Source organism: Suricata suricatta, chromosome 6, assembly GCF_006229205.1.
Source record: "Suricata suricatta isolate VVHF042 chromosome 6, meerkat_22Aug2017_6uvM2_HiC, whole genome shotgun sequence".
In the NCBI taxonomy this organism is placed as follows: Eukaryota; Metazoa; Chordata; class Mammalia; order Carnivora; family Herpestidae; genus Suricata; species Suricata suricatta.
The window spans coordinates 129,110,652-129,133,497 of NC_043705.1; the positions used below are offsets into that span (position 1 = coordinate 129,110,652).

Here is a 22,846-nt window from a genome sequence, read left to right on the forward strand (position 1 = left end):
TTCCCCCCTTTTTTCCTCCCAGATTAAATTTCTTTCCTTTCTCATTATCCTTACTGTGTAAAGGACCTACTGATATTGTAATAATCAGACATGTACCCTGGAGGTGGTATGGCATCTCAGAAACAGTATTAAAGTGGAATTATACATATATGTAATATATGTTATATACTTACATAAACAGAGTTATATCAATATTCAATATCAAGTCATTATAGTTTTAAGTATATCACTAGAAAGCTCTGTGACCTTAAGCAAGTCATTTAACATTTCTGACTTATAAAAGTCATAGCTAAACAAGATTATCTTCACAATCCCTCCTCCAGCTTTAAAATCATTTTATAGTACATTATTATTTCATAATATGTTTATAATATTTATTTACTTTAAAAAGAATCCTATATGTAGCCAGAAAAATATAAAGGTATTCATTATTTTATGGAGCTATACTGACATCCTTCGGCAAGGTTTCGATCAAATACAACTTAGTGTAGAGATAGATGAGGAGAGAGATGGACAATCAGATGGTCGATAAATAAATAGAACCACCCAGATGTATTTACATCTGTCCACACACACACATGTGGGCATAAAACCCAAATTTCTGAGAAAAAAAGTAAAAAGGAAAAAAAGATAGAAGATCCTGCCAAGTCCAAAGTCTAAACATTTTAATAGTTTTAATTGCATATTTAAATTATGAATAAAATATTTTATCTGTAAAAAATCAAAATGCAAAGCAGATATCAGATTTAGGAGACCAGACTGGCTCACAGACGTACCAAAACGGTCAGCCACGTTATGTTCTCGTATGACAAGAAGTAACAAAAATAAGGTATTTGGAGAATCAAAAAAAGAAAGTTCACTGCAAGCAAAAATAAATAAAAATGAACCTCAACCCAAATCACTCTGGTAACGTATCAGATCTGGTTGCAACGTGACTTGGCACCGGCTAATACTTGTGTTTCAGGAGTCTGGTGTGAGGACGGTGCAGGAATATATATGTCAGAAGAAGTATCTATTAAAGAAGCATTGCAAGCAGCAGCCCGGTTCCTGAGATTGCGTTACGGACACAGCCGGATTAGATTGGGCTGATTACCTTCGCCTTGAAACAGAGAGTCTTTCTGCCCTGCGGGGGAGGGGAAGCCTTTCATCCCCGGCTCCCGTCTTGGATGCGCCCTCCCCTCGCATTCACTTGCAAATCGCTGTGTGCTAGCGAAAGCCAGCACTTCCCCAGTCTCTAACCTTCCCATGGCGAGGACTGCCGCTCTATCAGCAGAACCTTTCTCTCCGCGTGAGGAAGGGCTTTTTTCCCCTCCTCTCCTTTTTTTCCTTCCTCTTAATCAGAAGCACTGAATGAAAGCCAATCAGAGAGAGCTCGCCCCCGTTTTCTTCGGTTCCCTGCCGTCCAGAGTTGAAAGTAATGCTGAGAGAAAGCTTGAGTTAGATTGAAGTAGCAGCAGTGATAGAAAATAACAGCCGAAAACAAACAAAAAGGGGACACAGTGGCAATTTCTCCAGGGTTATTTTGGCTGGGACCAACTTCCGTTATCCAGAAGCTGCTAAAAAAAAGGTAGGAAGACTTCACCTCTCCCCCTCCTCTCTTCCCCCCCCCAACCCCCTTAAGGTCTTTTATTTTCTTTCCCAGGGGGTGGGGGGATAATGTTTGTTTTTAAGTTGTTTTTAGCAATTATTTCCAAATACTTATCTTTAACACATGAAGAAATTAATAAGCATGAAACTCTATATTAAATTCTAGAAACAACTGCTTTGAATATCTATAGAGGTAATGTAAACCTAGATTAAATTATATATTATGCTCAACAGTGGGGTCATGAGACTAGAGTTTGTGAATTCATCCACTCTGAACAAATGCTAAAAACAGATCATGGAGTATAATTTGTCATGCTCATACTGTTTGTCTTTATTTTAAAAATCAGTTGAAGAGATAGCCTTGTTGCTGTGAACTCTAACATCATCTAACATTACTTTGCATTCCATACGAATGGATTCACTCTGCGCTTTTTATAGTCATAGTTCATTGTACGTTCAATATAAAGAGAAATGACAGGCATTCAGTCGACAGATTCCTAGAAACTGTCAATGGTCACTAAGCATCTACATAAATAAACTAGATTGGCATTCATCAGAAATAGAAGGGGCATAATTCCTACATTCACATTTCATATCTAAGTCAGAAGTACAAGGGGAAAGATGAAGGAGAGAGACTAAATGCATGTAGTCAGCAGCATTTATTGTCTCTGCTGCAATAAAATCCATATTTTATGTGCTGTTAAATTAATGCAGCACATTGCGAGTCTAAATGCATGTCCCCAACAAGTAACTATTGATAGCACTATAAGTATGGGCAAACGCAGTCGTCCGAAAGTGGTTTTATGTCACTACAATAGAAACCTACCATCTCCTTATTATTTAAAAGGGAGGGGGGGTACAGGTGCAATCAAAGACAAACATCATTTTGAAACTGCTCTATCATCTTTTGCTTCAAAAAGCAGAAATCTCTTTATAATAGTGGTTCTTCATTCCAGTAAAAGCTTCTGTTATCCCAAACTGCACATCCATTACGCTCAACTGTTTGGAGATGCGTTATTTCTTCTTCTTCTTTCTTCCTAAAGGATCTATATTAAAAATCATCTGCCCCTCTGATGCTGACAACAGTTATAGTTCAATGCATACGTTGGTAGACTTTCTTCCTCCACACCATCCCCCTCTGTGTCCTTCTTTAAAATGTAGCTACAAGAGCTTCTCTGTGGTGAATAACACTTGGCAAGAGTGTGCTCATTTTTTAGGTCTGGTATGGTGGAGATTTTTAATTAGTAGAACTTTCATGAAAACATTATGTCATTGACAAGAGCTCGAGGTTCATTTTTAGTTAAAGTGATGAGGAAAACAGGAAGAGCTTGTGTCAGACAGAAATAGGTAAATAAGTTGTATAGATCATGTACCTTGTCGCTATTGCCTGCAGTGTAGGAAATGTGGCACAAATGTATTCAATGTGTAATGCATAAGTAGTTTATGGTGCGGGGGGAGATCCGGGAGTATACAAATATAAGCAAAATGTGTCTGTGTCTTTGGGACCCATCAAATACAAATCTATTCTAATGATAAAAACATAAAGAAATGCTTCCTTCATTTGCTTTCACTTTTTTTTCCCCTGCTGTTTTTAAACTATGAGTCGATGTCTGTTTTCAAAAAATCAGAGACTTTTTTGGTTTCAAATACTTGCTGCTAACAAATTGACTTTCCTGGTGAATGCATATACCTTCCCTGACTCCAATCAAAGAATAGGATCCCATATAGTTATATGTCTCAGGGGGAAAAAAATAGGAAAATAGAAAAGCAACATATAATGTGTATGTTATCCACATATGTATGGATATGTATGAGGTCAGTGGTTAACTTGCCTGGTACCTGATCAATGCTTCAGGTGATATTCCTCGATGTTTATAAAAACTAGCTATTTGGTGTTACCAGTACGACACAGGTATTCGACTTAATACCATACAATTAGATTTTTACTACACTGAAATTTTCTTAAAAAAGGGTAGAAAATTGATTTTATATCTAGGGAGATACTTTTCTGACACATTATTAAGGAAGTAGTGTAATCTGAAGGAAGAATGGCTTTTTTCTTATTGAAAAAGAGTCTATTTGAAACCAAAAGGTTAATTCCAAAATACGTGAACCCTTGTCCAGACTCTAAGACTCATTTCATGATCTTCATGCTTAATTTCTCATATAAACACAAAACTGAGGCAGAGAATTTATTATGTAGGGGATTTCTGGACATACGACTTATTTCCTCTGTTTCTTAACCTACTTTGCAGCAAGTGATAACACACTGTCCTCCTGGAATATGTCATTTTTATACCAAATCATTCCGCTAGGCTGCAGCACAGGAATATCATTAGCACCGATGATGCTGATTCAGCAGCAAAGTGAACCATATTTTTGCTAAGTGTTATTATCAGGAAGAGTGTTGCATAGTAAGCAATTAATACAAATCATGGATGTAAACCCAACTATCTCTAGTCTAGCCCTTGGGTTTGAAAACTGTTAGCCATAGTATATCATTATTTCTACTACACAAATTGCGTTCTAATACTGTTACCCCATTAGAAGTGCTTGTGAAATACCGATATAAAGTAACAAAGTATAAGCAGGGAAATGTAAACATTATTTATACCAATCATAAGTAATTTTATGCAGGTATTTGATCTCCAAATTTTAGGTCTATGCTTGAAAACTCTGGTTTTGATTAACCTAAAGTATTATCTGATTAGGGTATCAGAAAAGTCACTTTACTAACCATATTATATTTAGCAGTCCTCTCTGAAATAGGCTGAAGTTAAAGGCCAAGTAGCAAGACTGGTGCCTTCATTCTTATTAGGCTTATACTGAGCAATGGTGATATTGATGAAGCATTATACTAAGTATATATGGTTCCTATTATGAATTTTTTGAAAAAAAAAAGAGCCCAAGGAATATCATTATGAACATATATTTGAAAAATGAAAGTAAACATAGGGCAACATATTTTCCTTTTCTTGATACTTTGTTCAGATCAATGAGTTCACTGAAAAAATTTTATTTTGTCATAATTAAAATAATCTGAAATATGCAGGTAGAAGAAAAATTTCCTAAATTTCAATAATTTAAATCTGTCCTCTTTTTTTTTCCCCTGGTTAAAGTATTTGGAATATGTTCACAGATCACTAATATAGCATTCCCTGCTTTTATCTCTAATAAGTCCAACACTGAAATTTACAGATTTTTTTTCACGCATGAAGAACGAGAAAATTTCAATCAACAAGGAGTGCCTGGTTTTTAAGATAACAATATCAGCTCAGGGTTACCTCTCTTCTCTTCTTCCCTTCTTACTACACAGCAGCCTCACTTCACTTGACATTTTAGTATGAGACTTGGAGCCCTTTCAAATCTGGTCATGGTGTCTTTCGTAAGGGTATCTAAAGCATGAGGCCATTTCTGCCTTTGCCATAACCTCCTTTGTCACTGCTCAGTTCAACTAACTCAAGGGCCAAACACTGTAAGACGACATCATCACATTAAAGTTGTAGATTGCTGGAAATGCATTATCCTTAACGTTATGTGAACATTGATCAGTTAAATAATCTGACAGCTTTATAAAAACTGTTTCGAAAGAACTTTGGTTTAACTCTTTATTATCAATGCCACTTCTTGCAAGAAAAAAAAGTAATGTAATTTTTTAAAGAATCGAGATGCTTTGTTTTCACAAATGTCTTTATATTTTTATACTGTTTATCTCTTGCAATGTATGTGATAGTTTATCCTCTGTAGTACTAGGAGACATTTGTTAAACATTACCACATGGGTGGTGGACTTAAAGAAAGGGAAAACTGGAAATTGAGTAAGAATGAATAAAATGAAATTACATGTCATCTCATAATAAGAAGTAAAATGTAGCATTTCTTAAAAATAGTGACTGCCTTCGGGAGTTGAAATGCCTTCATATAACTATCCCTTGTAGTAGAGGAATGTAGTCGAGAGTTTACCAGTAACATTATAAAGCCCTTTACCAAACTATGTGATCTCAATATCCTTCCCCTTTCTTTTATAAAGCAGCCTAGATTCTCCATACTCTACATGACAAAAATATACAAAGTTAAATAACATTTGACTTCAGGACAGAATGAAGCAATAGGCTCTAAGGTATAATACAGCATTGCTTCACAACAGGATATTCAGCATTAAATAACATGTCTAGACACTTCAGAGTTCTGATGATGCTCAGAAAATTTGCAGTGTGAACTCATTCTCTCTCTCTCTCTCTCTCTCTCAGTCTGTCTCTCGCCCCTCCCTCCCTTTTCCCTCTCTCTGTCCCTCTCTCTCCCTCCCTCCTTTGCTCCTCCCTCATTTATGGCAATTACAAAGGTCCTTGAATGAGTTTTCCATGTGCTTTTTAAAAATATCACCCTATGTGAAATAATGTTTCTGTAAATCTTGTGATTTTTATAGCCAGTACTCGATCATCTGCCACATTATACATTTAATTTATTACATTATTTTTTGCATTACAGCATAAAGTCTATGACAGTTCAGTTGGCTAGTTCATGTCCTTTAAAATGAAAGTGATTCTTTTAGATATTCTAACACGTAGGCTTTTAAGGAATTGAAATTGGCATCAATGTAGTTTACTGCACTAGCAAGCAAAGTATGGGAACTGCAGCATTTATTAATGAAATGACTTCTCCAAAGTATCAGAATGTAGAATGCATAGACATGAGTTATTATATTCAGTACATTGGTTTATTGATTGGGAATCTTTGTTGATTTCCTGCAACAGAGGATACTGAAATAGTTTGACAGGCCTGGTTTTAAAAATAAATGAAACATAAATTGCACTTTCCAGGAAGCAGTCCTTCCTTAGAAATGTTGATTCTTCTTTGCTGCAAGACACGAATATTACCAGTTTGTAATGTAAGAATGTAAACTAATATATAATGAGCAATGTCTTTTATAGATATTGTAAAGAACTGTCCTTGCTCCTTTTTGTTTTCAGTAGAAAATTTGGGAAACATAAACTGTAACCATAATCAAGTTATGCAGAATCTATGGAAATTAAAATAATCAATAATCTGAATAGAGTAGATGTTTTAACTTGGGTTATTCTGGTAATTCTCTGCAATGTTCACATAGAATTTATACACACAAGAATCAAAGTTGAAATTTGGCATAGTTATATGAATGCATCAAAGGAAATCAATGTTTGCCTACGCTATTGAGTATATTTTTTGCATAATGCTAATATAACTTTAAAAATTGTGACCAAGCCTCCTTTTGTATATAACTCTACTCCCAATAAAATCAAATGAAATCAACTCCATTTGAAAACCATGGTAACTTTTGGAATTTATATAATTATCAATGTTTCCATAATTCTTGAATCAGTCTTCAAATTTATATGAAGCACCATAATATTTACGGATAATTTGATTGATAACCATCGCCTTTAAATTAGTAGTCTTTTATTTAGGTAGATTTGAAAATAGTTGTACTATCTGCCAGACTTTAGTGATTGCGTGTCTACCATGTAAATCTTCTAAATGGGGAATGTATTTATTATTTTATTAAAAATATTTGCTTAAAACAACTAAAATATTAAAATTTTACTACCTCTAACTCATTGGTTTAAATCTTTTGCTGACCAAATAGGTGTTACGTATACTGTTAATACTGGCAGTATAGTATTTTATTTGCTTTAGCAAATACATAGAGAAAATAAACCATTGGAATAAAGTAACATATATGTCAACTTATTCAATCAAATAAGCAAAAATCCAGTACACAATGACTAACGATTAGCCTAGTCAAGTATATTTTTTCTCTTTTTCTTTCTTTTGTGTTTTTCTTCTTTTAGGGCTTCTTCCTAAATCATGGCAAGTTAGCGGCTCTTCCTGCTCTGTAGTCTTGAGCAGTATTTTGTTGCCAGAATGACTTTTTGATGTTTACACTCTGGAGAGTGAAACCCTTCAACATGCACATTTACTCTGTGTACATCTCCTTGAATTCGAGGACCATACCCACCCCCCTTATGTATAATTTTGCTGTCCACAGCTTCAGTTACTCACAGCCAGGTGCTTTTTGAAAACAGATGACCCTCGAGACATACCCCACAAAGTCAATAGTAGACAAATGCTGTGTCACAGTTCCTACATCATTCACCTCATTTCCTTTCATCATGTGGGCCTTTTGTCTCCTCACATTATCCTATGGAGAAGGATGGATACAGATATTTTAAGAGGGAGAGAGAGAGACCGTTTTCATGTAACTTTTATTATGGCGTATTGTTATAATTGTCCTAGTTTATTATTTATTGTCCATCTCTTAATGCACCCATATCAATTCAGCTTTATCACAAATATGTACGTATAGGTAGAAACATAGTTTGGTGCTCTCTGCTGTTGCTGGCATCTTGGAATGTAGTCCCAGCAGATAAAGTGGGGTATAAAAGCCTTTGCCTATGAATAGAAACCCATGGAAAATATTCATTTCTTGATCAGCTCCTTCACCCAGGCTTCAGCTATTCTTTTGGAGATTTGTTCAGCGTCACATCCTAAATACAGCCATGGATCTAGAGGCATTCTTCCATATTTCTACCTTTTCGTGTGTGTGTGTGTGTGTGTGTGTGTGTGTGTGTGTGTGTGTTCCTGCTGAGTTGTAGAGTGGAAATTTTCTGCAGAATTTCTCTGTGAAACAAAGGAGTATTTTTTGTATTGGACATAAAGCTTTTTGGTTGGATGAAAGTTAAAAAATAGTGAGAACTCTACGTATTGTCCAAGAATCTCTTCCATTCTAGCTACTATGCCTTTTAAAATATATGCCCTAATTTTTTTTAACATTTAATAATGAGATTGTTCTACATTTAAAAAATTTAATTTGTAAAACTTTACTACCTTGGCAGTAGGCACAGGTATTTGTTTCAATACCTACTTAAATAAATAAATAAATGCTGGGAAATGAAGTAACCCTACATTTTAAGTTATAATAAATCATTTCTGTACTAATTCTTTTCTTAGAATTGGATTAGCCTCCATCATAATATGAAATCTGAACGAAGGGAGGGGAAAGCACATTTTCTTTCTTAGGGCAAAGCCATGTGATTGTTACATGTACAATCTGTATTGAACATCTAGCCCAGTAGAGAGGTTAGAGAAATGAGAACCATAATCTTGACCACAGAGAAAAAACATTATTTCACTTCACTTGATAAGTAGTGTCTAGATCCAACCCATTTCTGGGTAGAGCCAAGGTTAAAAAAAAAAAAGAAGCATGGATGAGAAGAGTCCTGTCCTTTCTAGAAGCAACGTGTAATGTCCCGTATAAACCATTGTCCTCAAAAAACTCCTGATAGAATTTTTCAATTTTTAATAGAGGCAGTAGGTTAAGCACTTGTGAAGTAAACTTCACAATAATTATTTTAAATTCCCTATGGCTTTAGGTTATCATATTCTTCTGCATGTATTATATTTTTCACTTTTATTTTGCTTTATATTTTTACATAATATCTCAGAATCTAAACAATAAGCCGTTCAGCTTCTAATTGATTTCATTTATTTCAGGGGAGGTTTCCATGAGCCAGTCCCTTAGTGCCACATCTGAGATATTAAAGATGAACCCAATGCAAATTTTATACTTGAGGAGAGGTGATTCTAATGTAAGACATTCACAATAAATATATTCACCGTAAATACTACACGTTATAATAGAAATATTAAATAGTTAGGTTTTTTAAGTTTATTTTATTTTTTGAAAGAGAGAGTGCCCAAGCAGAGGAGGGACAGGGAGACACAGAATCCAAAGGAAGTCTCATGCGCAGAGCTGTCAGTGCAGAGCCAGATGCAGGGCTCCAACACACCAACCATGAGATTATGACCTGAGTCAAAGTCAGACTCGTAACCGACTGGGACACCCAGGTGGCTCAAGAGTTATGTTTGAAATGTTTGTTTTCATTTAGACAGTCACCTATTTCTCCACCTAACACAAAAATCTTCAGTTTTGATTTTCTGTTATTTACGCTACTGATGAAACTTCTCAGTACCTTGTTTCAGTCATTCCTCCATTTGGCACACATTCTTAAAGTGCCTACTGTAAGCCACATCTAAAGGTCCACACGCAGAGAAAGTGAGAAAAACAAAACAAAACCTAACCTCTGTTACACTGAGACATTAAATAAAAAATCCCGTGATTTGTTATTATCACCCAGTTTTGTTAAAGAAAGATGAGTACTAGGTACTTTTAAAATGAATGACATGGGGCTCTAAGCCACCTATTTTTAAAAAATTATATTCAGGGATGCCTGGGTGGGTCAGTCAGTTAAGTGTCTGATTTTGGCTGAGGTCATGATCTTGCAGTTCCTGAGTTCTAGCCCAGTGATGGGCTCTGAGCTGACAGCTTGGAGCCTGGAACCTCCTTTGGATGCCGTTTTCTTCTCTCTGCCCCTCCCCCACTCTTGTGCGTGCTCTTCCGTGCTTGCTCTCTCTCTCTCTCTCTCTCTCTCTCTCTCTCTCTCTCTCTCTCAGAAATAAACATTTAAAAATTTAAAAATAAAATTAAAAAAACTATATTCAAAGCCATGTGGTGTCTTTCAAGAAAATGTCACAATGCATTAGCAGATTAGTTAAAGATACATTTTTGTGTAACCTCAGATTCACTCAGTGGCCTCATGAAAGAGGGTTCTCAATTGGTGCTTCAGTTAGGGGCTACCATCTTGGTTGGTGTCTACTTTATACTTCTCATTTGCAGTAGCCAATTGTCACCTTGTAGCAAGGGCTCAAATTTGAGACTAATATATTCGTCCCAGACAAGATGCCTAAATAACAAGTATGAAGACCATATGGACCCCCAAATTCTATTGATAAAAACTGTTAACGGAAGCTCTCACAGACCCACAAGCAATGAAAATATTCACTGGCATAGAAATCATTGTGTTTGAAACTTGGTCACTCTGTAAAAAGTTTCTGATACGATATTCTGGTTTTGTAAGGACACCTGATGAAGGTCATGTTTAATAGGGAGGCTCCACAGGGATAAGGCTACATGCCAGAAGCACTGAGGTTGGCTTTCTTGGAATGGTAAGATTGGCAAGATTGCCTTTCTTAGAATTTCTCTGATGGATAAAAGCATGGACCGTGGCACCAAGCTGTCTGGCTTCAAATCTTATGTCACTTACTATGTATTTAATATTTAATATTCCTGATACATTTTCATCTGTAAAATGTATTTAATAATTATACTTACATAACAGTGCAATTGTTACAATTTTCAAAACTTCCAGATGTAAAAGATAATACTTGACAATAGCTATTCTAGTGCTACATATTGTTGCCTATTATTTTTATTGGTATTATGATAGTGTATGTAAATTCCTGTGATCTATGTTTTTCTTTAATTAATGTTGAGTGTGCTTTATTTTAACCGTGTCATCAAATATAGTTTGGACTTCCACTTTAAAATTTTGGACAGCTTTAACTTGTATCCTATAGTGGTAATTTTGTGTTTAAGTTGGAATGAGAAATCCTTGGTGTTTTATGTTGGATTTTGTCACTAATTCTACTGATAACGTCATAATTTTTTTCTAATTATGTTTTGTTTATGAAATGGAAGTTTGAATCATATAATTTCCAAAGACACAGTTTATCTATTGCTGTAATTAGAAAGGGCTCATCCAATCTGCTGTGGTATCTGGCAAGGGTTCAGTATATAACCGCTATAAATACATTCATCCCTAATGATTGTGAAAATGTCAGTTGCATAAAGAGAATATAGCCTGAAAACTTAAATTACATTCTCAGAATCATATATAGTAATTGCATGAACTAAGGGATTGATGGACATGAATTTTGAAAATGATATAAAGACCCAAAATAGGGACAGAGGAGGGAGAAAGCATTAGAAAGGTAGAGACTGTTGTGAGTTCCATAAGCCACATAAAGTCACTCAGGTGAAGCATGAACCATTTCTGAATACAGGCAGTAATGGTTCTTTTAACAGATTCTCCTTCTTGAGGTCAGAGTAATGAGAATTAGAACAAGAATGATGAACAGAGGCAGTGCATTACAGAAATAATCCCATTAAAGTTTGGATACCCATAAATCTCAAGAATAATTCTGCAGTCTGTATTACAGGCTGAAAGGTCAGTGGACTACTGCTTTCTTAGACTAGGTTCCAGAAACTGTCTGATCAAGACATAGGATCTGCGGCAAAATGTGAAAATTTTAACAGGTTTTATTTAGATAATTCTTTCTTTTCATCCTTCATATTTAAGGTGATATGAAGATCAATTTAAAATCACTTTTTCTTCCTCCTGGCTTGGGGCTGCGTATGGTAATTTCAAAGGCTTGTTGAATGAATTCTATGGCTTACAAAAACAAACCAAAACATTAAGGTCATAAAATATACATTTCTGTAAGTCCATAAATATCTTTCTCCTTTAAACTTCATTTTTGAAATCCTGAATAATAACACAGTTTTCATTTTTCAGTTTCATTTATAACCTAGTCCTAATTAATGTACTTATTTTAGAAATTCACACATTGAAAGAATATACTTAGCTTATTATCCATCCACATGTAAAGGTGAAATAAGTCATAATAGAGACCACTAGATCTAGCTAACAGATGTATTTTTGTGAACATAATAAAGATAATCCTTATTTTTTGTCATAGCTACATATTTATATGTATTACACATATATACTTATTATTTATTTAACCAAATTCACGGTCATCTTATGTCATCTTTGTTAAGTAAATGCTTTGATTATTTAATAACATTCATTTTTCTCCCTGACTTCACTATATTTGGATAAATGTTTTTATTTTATGGCTTATTAAGATGGCTAACTTAAAATATTGTGTTAATGTTATATATTTTAGTTTAGTAGATTTTCTCAAAGTGTGTACTTTTAGAATTAAGCCTTCCAAAGATTAAAAGCAATTAGACATGCTTTCTCTTTAGCTTTGAAATTCTTTATGCTAGGGAAAAAGTTCATTAACTTGCAGTATTTTTCTTTCATTTAGTTGGAAATCAATTGAGAATCAAATGGTGCAAAATTAGGGGAGAGATTAATTATAAAATCCTAGACAAAATAAATATTATTGAATAATTAATAATATAGGCTAAATAATCATTTCTTTTCAAAATCCTTCAAAATTTTTAAGGGTTTCAACCATTTCACATGTTGTTTTGACTATCTGCATTGTAAGATAATATAAATTTTTCTTCAAAACTTAATTTGAATGTTGAAATGAGTATATGTTTCTGAAGTATTGTCCCATTTATAGGACAAATTACTATTAATATTTCTGGTAAAATTCTATTTACCTCAACAAGTAAAATAACAACATACTTAGGTCTTTGGAGCCACCTTGTGGCCATATACTAGTATATTAGGGAATGCTGTCTGGTTTCAGATTCTTTAAAAAAATTTTTTTAATGTTTATTTTTGAGAGAGAGAGAGAGAGATAGCCTGAGGTTGGGGAGGGGCAGAGAGAGTGAGAGGGAGACACAGAATCCATAATAGGCTCTAGACTCTGAGCTGTCAGCACAGAGCCCAATGAGGGGCTCGAACTCTGAATGGCAAGATCATAACTTTCACCAAAGTCAGACGCTTAACCACCTGAGCCACCCAGGAGCCCCCAGATTCTTTTCTAACTGATCATTACACCTGGAAGCATTGAAACCACTGTAAGAGTGCCTGGATAGCTCAGTAGGTAGAGCTCGTGATTCTTGAATTCAGGGTTGTGGGTTCAAGCCCCACACCACTTGCGAAGTCTACTTTAAAAAGTAAAATAGAAATATTAAAAGAAAAAAGAAACTAATGTGAACATAGTTCATATGTTCATAAGAACATAATGTGCTATTCATTAGCACTAAAATAGATAATTTTACACTAATTCAATTTAATTTTTATATACCAAGTGAGGTTATAAAATATTGTTTTGAAAATGCCTGAATAAAATATTTTAAACAACACTTTTGAGGAAAAATATTTTTTAAAACTGTTTTTAAAGTTTTATTTATTTTGAAAGAGAGAGAGAGAGAGAGAGAGAGAGAGAGAGAGAGAGAGAATATGAATGAATCCCGAGCAGCTTACTCGCTGCCAGCATATGGGGCTGGAATTTCCAGCCAGACACAGGCTAAAGCTCACAAACTGTGAGATCATGACCTGAGCTGAAATCAAGAGTTGGATGGTTAATCAACTGAGCCCCCCAAATGCCCCAAAGCGAGATACAATTTAATTCTCTTTCACCGTGTAGCTGCTAGTCAACTCTAATGACTCCTTAAATGTGTAACTTTCTCAAGCAAAATTTCTTACAGCATCCTCTGCTGTTCAGCACAAAGAAACCAGAAGCTGCATTATTGTTACTCTTGAGTTTTGTAAAACGTCAACATAAATATGTAGCCTGCATGAAAAGCAAGTAAATGATTGTGATTGAATGTGTTTTTGAATTAAGCTCATTGGAAATTTAGGGAGACAACTTGGTTTGCTTTCATTTTTCCTTAAATGCTAGAATAATTTGTAGTTTGTGTGGCATAAGGTGCATATCCAAAAGCGTGAAACCTTTTTTACTAGTTTTTCTGTAACGTAGCAACACACTTGCATGAGGGTAAAACCCACAGTTACTGCCTCTCTTGCAATTTTGAAAGAGAGTACCTGCATTGAACTACAGAGCAGTACAATTATTTTCTAGAAGCCAGAAATAAGCACTTCTAGATTTTTAAATCTGGATCAGGCATTGATTGCTTATATGGCCTTATTCCCCATTGTTCACTTTATTCTGTACAGGGAAAAATGAAGAAATTTGATGAGAATAAATTTTCTTCCCACATTGCCCATAGCAAAAGATGAGAAAAAAATTTTCCTTTATTATTTCTATATGTAGAGCTGTATCTAGATCTTCCTCTATTTCTATTTGTCTTTCTCTTGGGACACTTTATGTCACCGTACTGAAGTAACACTGTTCATCATCATCTTCTTCATCATCATCTTCATCATCATCATCACTTGAGTAAGACTTCAATCCCCACATTGGACGCGGGATCACTTAGTCACATTTACAACCCACAGTGTGAAGCGGTCCTGAATTGTCTCTCTGGATCACTGAGAAGATTTACTTTAATTAAGAGAATAAAGCTCAATGGGAACTAAAGACAAACTCATAAAATCACAAAATACTTTATGAAGGTTTTCTCTCTGTTATGTGTTGTCCATCTTTATTTTTATTTTTTATTTTTTAAACTTGTTTAATTTTGAGAGCGAGAGAGCACAAGGAGGGGAGGGGCAGAGAGAGAGAAACAGAGGATCCAAAGCAGGCTCTGCACTGACAGCAGTGAGCCCAATGCTGGGCTCAAATTCATGTACCGTGAGATCATGGCCTAAGCTAAAGTTGGATGCTCAACTGACTGAGCCACCCAGGTGCCCCTGAGTTGTCCATCTTTATAAAGCAAATCATTTTCTGTCTCTATTTCAAACATGCCAGGTTGCCTCTTAATGTAAAACAACTCAGAGCATATCATTTCTCATGCACAGCCCAATATTCTGACTGAAAACAAAGATTACTTTGCTTCCCATTAAGCTATGTTCCCTCTGTCAACAAAAGTGCTTCTATTCTAAGAGATATTACTATTGATTTGCTTTTATTCTCAAAATACTGCTAGCTTTTTTTTTTCTGTGCAATGCTACACACTGTATTATTTCAAATAAGCCTATAAAGCATTTATTATAATCCAAAATGGAGATAGAAGTTGAAATGTTGTGTTTAAGAATTTAGAAATGTTTAAAATTTAGATGAAACCTTTTGATAATGTTATGTTCCTATTTTGCGCTATTGCTTTGGACAAGGTTTTTCGCAGAATGGATAGCAAATGGATAATCATAAATATAGAAAGAAAACATATAAAAACATGTCCCCTGGTCAGTAAAAATCAAGAAATGACCCGAAACACTTTTAGCTAAAAATTTCAAGTTCCTTCTCAAGTTTAGTCTAAAACAGAGCATATCTATTTACCCAAGATAATGGAGTATTATCATTAATCATTATTCCTGAGATCATTTTTAATAAAAAAATTTTAATGTTTTATTTATTTTTGAGAGAGAGGAAGAGAGACAGCATGAAAAGGGGAAGGTCAGAGAGAGAGGGAGACACAGAATCCAAAGACAGGCTCCAGGCTTATGAGCTGTCAGCACAGAGCCTGATGTGGGGCTCGAACCCACAGACCTTGAGATTATGACCTGAGCCAAAGTCAGACACTTAACTGACTGACCCACCTAGGTGCCCCACATTTTTAAATTTTTGAATCATTTTTATTTAGTACAAATGCATTGCTTGTAAATCTTAACTCTTCCCCCCTCAAATATGATTATTTGATGAATCTTTTAAATTCTAATGTATAAAAAATTTAAAATTGATCCTTTTTCTGATTCCAATTCAGTAATACAGAGAAGGTTCAAATTCATCTTTCCTTCTCAGTTTAACCATATTTTTTAGAGTTCTTAATATGTTTTATGGAGTTTACTAGGAACCTGGGAAACAGTTATACATACTTTGGTCCCTTCCTCAATGAGATGAAAATACAGTAGAAAAAAAGCAACATATAAAGGTAAATATAGTTACAATTACTTAGTGTTTTGCTTGAAGGATGAATGAGGTTTTAGGAGAATGTAGACAAGGGAACTTGACAGTTTAATCATAGAGGAGATAAAGGGGAATTTGAAAGGTTATTTGATTATTATTATTCATTATTTAATTGGTTATTGAAAGCGAAACTAATGAAACATGAGACATGACTGTGTCCAAATCCAAAATCCCCTTGGTGACCTTCTCTCTCCCTGCTCTACTCCTTCCTAAAATATATTTTTATAATTATTCTTTTACTATTATTCATTGATTTTCCATTATGAAAAAGGCAGAATATTAGATACCGAGGTATGATGGACAATGAGTAATATTCAAACTTTCTAACCTTTAATGCCTTCTAGTATTTTCCAGGAGAAAATCAAAACACAAATTACAATATAGTCTGATGACTGCAAGGAACAGTATAAGCACAGGGAACTTTGAAGTTAAAGATGAGGGCATATGCCAATGTTAGATACTAAGAATGGGTTTCTTCAGAGATGAAATTAATGTGATGCCCGTAAAGATGTGTCGCCCGTTAGCACCAAAGTTTTCCAGCTTATCTCCATTTTGACAGATGCTACTATGTGGTGGTAAACTAGTCTCACTCCAGAGTTGAGTGGAGGGATCAATATTGTTTTACTTTTGCCACCAAGGAGAGTGGAAATCTTGGGCAAAGTGTTTAATCTTGCTAAGACTCTGTTTCCTCATCTGGAAGACGGGATAATGATGGCTACTTCTTAAGCCTGCTGAAAGGATTAAATGAAGCTGTACTTATATAACACAGAAATTTGTTTTGCGATTATAAACTCCTAGTAAATATTACCAGCATTATTATCACTTGCTGGACAGAATTCAAATGATTTTATTTATTTATTTATTTTATTTATTTATTCTTTTTTCTTTTTTTTTTAATTTTCATTTATTTTTGAGAGAGAGACACACAGAGCATGAGCAGGAGAGGGTCAGAGAGAGAGGGAGACACAGAATCAGAAGCAGCCTCCAGGGTCTGAGCTGTCAGCATAGAGCCTGATGCAGGGCTCAAACCCACGAACCATCAGATCATGCCCTGAGCCAAAGTCAGCCGCTTAACTGACTGAGCCACCCAGGCGCCCCTAAAATTCAAATTTTTGAACCTAATCTGATCTATTTTTTCTTCTATTAAATCTTTGTAGGTCCTTCTGCATTCCCACCACCCTGCCCACACCTAGTGATTTGACTTGTTAATACAGACAAATTGACCATCTCTCAGTTTTAGGAGAATTCTTTGTTCTCTGTATTATTTAGTTACTATTATTTTGCATCTCCCCAGATTTTTTTTTAATTTTTTTAATGTTTTTTTAAATTTATTTTTGATACAGAGAGAGACAGAGCATGAGAGGGGGAGGGGCAGAGAGAGAAGGAGACACAGAACCAGAAGCAGGCTCCAGGCTCTGAGCTGGCTGTCTGCACAGAGCCTGATGTGGGGCTTGAACCCACGAACGTGAGATCTGACCTGAGTTGAAGCCGGAGGCTTAACCGACTGAGCCACCCAGGCGCCCTTCCCCAGATTTGTTTATATTGGTCACTCTGCTCCCAGGTTCTACTTATGAAATCTTTTACCATTCAGATAGGCTGCAAATGTTACTTTTTTCTGAGATACTCTTTGATTTCTCCTGCTAGAAGGCCTTCCTGGTTTTAGAAAAGTCTTACCTTTTTATTTACACGTCTCTTTTACTGTGAGTCATCATCTGTCTTGAATTATTTTTCTTGTGTATTTCCATTTTATATATACTTTCTTAAAATCAGGATTGTTTTGATTTTTATCAGTAACTTCCACTTAGTAGCAAACGTATGATATGGAAATTCATGCATGAGACAAGTTGAACATATATAATGGATTACAATTTAACGATAAGTATACTACCATAGAGTAATTCAAAGATTAACTCACTGAAGACACAAATGGTGTTTCTATATCCAGTGGACACTATTTACTATCTCTCCTTTAACAAAAGGCAATTTTCATTCTTATAAGTATAAACTCTAAAGCAGTTTTTTTTTTCCTCAAACTGATTGATTTATTATCATATTCATTTAATGTACACAAATGACTGCACCCTGGAATTTTTGGAGTTATGATATGGCCTTACATATTTAATTTTTTTAACATTTATTTATTTTTGAGAGTGTGAGTGGGGGAGGGGCAAAGAGAGAGGAGACAGACTCTAAAGCAGGTTCCAGGCTCTGAGCTGTCAGCACAGAGTCCAGCGTGGGGCTTGAACTTATGGATGGGGAAGTCATGACCTGAGCTAAAGTCTGTGCTTAACCTACTGAGCAACTGAGGCACTCCTGACCTTACATATTTTAAAACTCTTGCTGGATGACAGCATATATATATTGTAACTACAAATACTGTGATGTTTTTATGTCTGGGCCCATAAATTGATCTCAAACCAGTTTTAAAAGATAAAGTTTCATAAATACATTGAAAATAAGTAGTATTTTTTCTTGAAAGTAACCACAGTGAAAGAGACATTACTTGTTTTGAGATATGCAAATTCTTATTTGATTATTTTTTTAGTTGACTCTTGCTTTATAGTTATTTATTGTTTTCAGCGCCTGTTATGTAGAGCTTTGTGTTATAATACTGAGATAAGTGTAGGAAAAAGTAAGAGACATATTATGTTACTGAGAAACAAGGTAGCATAGTCAGTACTTGGTTGTGTGTGATTAAGCACTAAAATGACTCTAAAGCAGTTTAGGTTTAGGAATCATTAGTAAAAGTTCAAAAGGTGAAGTAATGGGGAAGATTGAATTGTTATTTGACCTTTGCTTGAAGGATATTTAGAACGTTTGCAAAGCGCAGTCATTTCACTGTTTTTATCACTATGAGCAAACCCAGAAATGACCATGGAAGATTGGCCACTAAGGAACAAAGCTGTGTTTTCTCTGGGAATACTATATTTTTGAAGAAACTTGTCAACAAGTTACGGGTTCAGACGTGATTAAAGCATTCACAAAAGATGTACTACTTTAAAGCTCTTAAAAATACATACATATATATTTTGGGGCACCTGGGTGGCTGAGTAGGTTGAGTATGTGACTCTCGATTCAGCTCAGCTCATGATCTCAGGGTTGTAGGAATGAGCCCTGAACTGGGCTCTTTGCTGAGCATGGAGACTGCTTAATATTCTCTCTCTTTCTCCCTCTGCTCCTCTACCCTGCTCATGCACATGCTCTAATATTAATAAGTAAGGAAATATTACTTTACCCTGAATTCATTGGAATAAATAAGGTTAAAAAATAGTCAACCTTGGGTGTCTGGATGGCTCGGTTGTTAAGTGGCCAGTTCTTGGTTTCCTCTCAGGTCATGAATTCACAGTTCCTGGGTTCAAGCCCTGTGTCAGGCTGCCTGCTGAAGACACAAAGCCCGCTCTGGATTCTCCATCTCCTTCTCTGTCTGCCCCCCACCCCCGCACTCTCAGTCTCTTTCTGTCTCTCAACATAAATAAACTTAGATAAGTATTATGCTTGACATGTTAAATGCCTCAAATGGTGGTGTTATTATATAAAATCAAGTTCTTCAGGGTGAACCAAAACTCTGTCCCCAAAGTTAGCCAACCTGAGACTGCTAATGTAATTATGCTGATAAACAGTATGTCTGAATCTGCCCTTTCTCTACCACCAGCAATTTTCTTGGACGTGCTCCCAAACACTGGTGTACTCTGAGTTACCAAATTCTGTCTGCGGCTTTCCTCTCCTCTATACATTGTTCCTAATGGCTTGGTTGCTATTCAGTGTCTTTCTACCACTGACGGAAGTGTAGTTTCTCGTCCCTGTTTGCTGATGGGATGTCGTATTCCAAAGCTATGAAAACTACTCATGGTGACACTAATGAGTTAGCATCTTTGATGTGTCACATAGCTTTTTAAAAATTCTGCTTCAGTTGAGGTCCATTTGTGTGTGTATGTGTTTTTCTTAAGAAAACAACTTGTTCTTAATCGCATAGTCAGTTATTGGCAACATACAAAGTAGAATTTATGTCTTTAAATTTCCATCCCTGCGTTATTTCTACCATTCTATAAAAGTAGTAAAGGTTTGCTTCACTATAAAAGGGAACGTCAGGCAATATCAATTGCATGAGTTTATTTTTTTATAATTAACTGAGGTCATACATGTGTTCACTGCGGTTGTGTGGTATGCACTGCATATTCTTTATGTAATAATTAAGGCTATCATAGTCATTTGCTGATACTGATTATTTGTAGAAGATGCTAGATCTGTCATTAAAAAGTTTTAAAGCAAATGGCTAAATATTAACAAGCCTCATAATAACAATAACTGTCATTTATTGAGAATTTTGTAAGTGCCCAGCCCTGCTCAATATGATTTACATCTAGGATTTTTCTTAATCATCATTAAAGATGATGGATTTTTAATGAATAATATTATTATCTCATTTTTGAAATGGAGAACCAAGGCACAGAGAGGTTAGTTAACTTTCACAAAGCACAAAGGCAGTATGTGAGAGAGACAGAATGCAAACTCTGACATGGTCCCTGCTCTTCTTACCATCTCACCCATATTTACCTAAGTGACAGATGCATTCCTGAAAGGAGAAATATATGACCTACTTTTTTCTATTCCTGTTTTCCTTATTGTAAAGTTTCTATTTGTCAGAGGCTATTTTTGTTGTTTCTTTTTCAAAGAGAACATTGTCCTAAAAATAAGTGGGGTTTAGCATGTAAAACTACAACAAATGTGCCATATTTTAAGCACTATTTTATTAATATGTACAATTGAGTTATCAAAATTTGTTCATAAATTTTTTCATTCATGGCAGAGAAGACTTTTACATAGAACAAGTTTTATTAAAACATCTAATCTAAAAAAGTAGCCATAAATTCCTCATGGATGTCATGTCGTTCTCTTAACATTGCATTGTAGTTTTTTTTTAAGGCCTCCAATTAGAGAAATAAGGCATATAATGAAATTTTAAGCATATGTAGGATATGTCTATAGTAGACATAGAAAAAAAGCCACAATGGTTGTCTCTGGGTATGGGCAAGAGATTCGTGTGTCTACAGTTAGAAAACCATCTTCTTGTACATTAATTAATACATCATCCATTATTAGAAAGTATTATGAATATGAACTAATTTTTCAAAACTATATTTAATTTAGAAAAGCTTGCCAATCATCAGGAAACCTATTGAGCATATGAAAAATAAAAGATTCCAAATTATAGCAAATCAACTCACTTTATAGAAAGAGAAAAAACTAATAAGTGAATGTACATATAAACACCACTTACTGAGATTTAGTAAACTGAATAGTTATTACCAAGCAAACTCTCAATAACATTGTTTTTTCCATGTGGCTCTAACAATAAGAGGAATTTTATATATTTTTAAAAAGTAATTGTTAGAAAACTACACTGAGATTGTGACATAAATCAGTGTTCCTCAAACCTGATTCAGGCTATATGAATTTTGAAAGCTGTGAGCTTTCATGTGACAGTATGGATATATCTAATATAATCATGTGCTTAAGGTGAATAACTATCTTGTAACAAAATGCTCTTATGTTATTCCAGGACCCACTTTTCCATTGTGATCATTGTTACTCTCAAGCATTGTTTAGGTTTCTGAAACAACAACAGAGATAGAAATATTATATATTAAACATCTTATGGGTTTTTCCAAGTGAGGTTTAAATGATAGTGATGAATTATCTGAGTTAATCAGAAGTTTTGCCACATAGAGAAAGGTGTATCAAGAATTTACTATGTTCTTTTTTTAAAAAAAATGTTTATTTATTTATTTTTGAGAGAGAAAGGAGACAGACAGTGAACAGGAGAGCAAGGAGGCATAGAGAGGGAGACAGAGAATTCCAGGCAGGCTCCATGCTGTCATCACAGAGTTCAGCATGGGGCTTGAATCCTTGATCAATGAGATCATGACCTGAGTCAAAATCAAGAGTCAGATGCTTAGGGACATGTGGGTGACTCATTCAGTTAAGCATCCAACTTGGTTTTGGCTGAGGTCATGATCTCACGATTCATGAGATCAAGCCCTGTGTCAGGCTCTGTGCTGATGTCATGGAGCCTGCTTGAGATTCTCTCTCTTCTTCACTTTGTGCTCTTCCCTCACTCCCATGTGCTCATGCTTATGCTCTCTGCCCCCCCCCTTAAATAAACAGAGACTTAAAGAAGAGTTGTATTCTAACCAATGAGCCACCCAGGCTCCCTACTTTGTTCTATATGTATTAATCTCTAAATAACTTCCATTTTAATTCTCAGTGCCATATTCACACTCAACAATTAGTTTTTGTGAACCAAAATAATCCTTTACATAAAATTAGTATGCATTTGAATACTATTTGAATACTATACTAATTTGTGTTATATTCTAAGTACAAATGTTTGTCATTTTACCAAAAAACTCTCATGCTTAATTTATATGTGTTCAAGTAACATTATTCTACAAGTTATTCACATCAATGAAGCAACAGGAATAATGATAAGAGAACACCATTCAACATAAAAGCCCATGATAAATATGAAATTATCTCTCAATATTTAGTAGTTGCAAATCATAATTATGAGTGAGGGTAATATATAATGGTGTTTGTTGGGTTTTTTTTTTGCAGATAAAATGTTAATTTAAAATTAACATTTTAAAATGTGA

General features: G+C 35.0%; 1 protein-coding gene across 2 annotated transcripts in view; it reads left to right on the top strand.

Moving 5' to 3' along the window:
- The first annotated feature begins 1,239 nt into the window (after nucleotides 1-1,239).
- Nucleotides 1,240-22,846, top strand: part of LOC115293259 (cadherin-10) — a 177,636-nt gene continuing 156,029 nt past the window's right edge. For both annotated transcript variants that reach the window (XM_029941056.1, XM_029941057.1), the window contains exon 1: nucleotides 1,240-1,567. The gene's annotated coding sequence lies outside the window, so the exon portion shown is untranslated. The remainder of the gene's footprint in view (nucleotides 1,568-22,846) is intronic.